At 45.1% G+C, this 1,704-nt stretch overlaps 1 protein-coding gene across 1 annotated transcript in view; it reads left to right on the forward strand.

Annotated features, from left to right (window-relative positions):
* Positions 1 to 1,704, forward strand: part of PTPRO (protein tyrosine phosphatase, receptor type O) — an 86,589-nt gene that overhangs the window by 16,413 nt on the left and 68,472 nt on the right. The window lies entirely within an intron of this gene.

A 1,704-nucleotide genomic window follows, 5' to 3' on the forward strand; every position in this document is an offset into this window, starting at 1 on the left:
TATCATTTCATTTTTTTTATGTTGTAAGTGAAGTACTCTTAGGACAGTATGATTTAGATAATTATAATGTTTATACTTTGTCAATGAGGAAAACAAGGTAAAAATTATTTTAAAATTATAAATTATCAATTAATTCCCATGTTTATGAGGGATCAAGTCAGGATTTGATCTCAGGCAGTCTGAACAGAATACCTGTGTTCTCTTCATTAAGCAAGACTGTCAACATCAGAAGCACTAAAGCATACTTCATAATCATCAATCATTATGCACACCAACATTGAATTTAAATAGGCACATATTATTTGTTTTCACTATTTTTCTCTATATATTTTTGTTACATAATCAAGAGCTTTTTTTTTTTAAGAGGAACTCATCTAATAAGAAATGTTCTTGACAACATTATTTCATGGAGTCATAATAGCCTTGTAAAGAACTTCACTCATTTGTGGAATATAATGAACAACATCTATAATAATAAAAGCATAATATGCAAATTGACCAAACAGCAGAATGACCTTCGGATGACATTTCGGATGATCATGCTATGACACGCACTGGCGCCAGGCCAGACAAGGCGGATGCGATGCGATTCGATTGGTCAGGGGCCCCGCCATTGCCCCACAATCGCCAGTCAGAAGGAGGCCCAATGGGGAGCGATCAATGGGGAGGACTCCATGATCATCACCCCAAAGAAGGAGGCACAGGCCACCCTCTGCACAGCAATCAATTGTGGAGCCCCTGCTGAATGGGCAGGGCCTCTCTCTGCTGGGCAATCGATCGCAGAGCCCAGAGTCCCGCAATTGATCGCCCCACAGAGGGAGCCCAGGCCACTGGCTAGCGATGCTGTGACAGGTGTGTGAGGCCGGCCAATGATCACCCCGCAGAGGGAGGCCCAGGCCAGCTAAGCTATCGCACCCCACACCTGTCCTCCGCAGAGGGAGGTGACCAGTAGCGGGACTTAGGAGCAGTGTCGCACAGATGACAAGCAGTGGCAGCAGCGGGGGCGGGACTAGCTTCCGGCAGCCTGGGGAAGGAAAGCCCGGATAGATCCTGATCACCAACCAGGCCTAGGGACCCTACCGGAGGGGTCCTGGATTATGAGAGGGCACAGGCTGGGCTGAGGGATACCACTCCCCACCCCCGTGCATGCATTTCATGCACCGGCCTCTCGCAAACTAATGAACAGAATAGATACAGAGACATAGAAGCATTAAACAGACCAACAAACCTCAAAGGGAAGGCAGGGGAGTGTATGTGGGGAGGGTGGCGGGTTGGGGTGAGAGATCAACCAAAGGACTTGTATGCATGTACTAGTATAAAACATAACCAATGGACACAGAGAGTAGGGGGGTGAGGGCATCTGCTGGGAAGTAGGAGCGGGCGGGGAGAGGTCAATGTAAGACAATGTAAGACATATTACAAAGGAGACATATGTAACACTTTCAACAATAAAGAATTTAAATAAAATAAAAAAAGAACTTGCGCTATATCTCTATGCTCAGCCATGACTCGCCTGAAGTGTGGATTAGAGGTCACACGCTAGGCTTCTAGTCCCAGCACTGAATCTAAATATGTGACCTTGGGCAGTCTCTCACTTTACTTTCTTAATCTATTAAGAGATTTGGACTAGCTAATTTCTGAAGTCATTTCCATCTCTATAATTAGGTATTATATGCTTCTCAGTGACAAGGGACTAAAGGCATT

The sequence above is a fragment of the Myotis davidii genome, unplaced genomic scaffold (assembly GCF_000327345.1).
Source record: "Myotis davidii unplaced genomic scaffold, ASM32734v1 scaffold205, whole genome shotgun sequence".
Classification (NCBI taxonomy): domain Eukaryota; kingdom Metazoa; phylum Chordata; class Mammalia; order Chiroptera; family Vespertilionidae; genus Myotis; species Myotis davidii.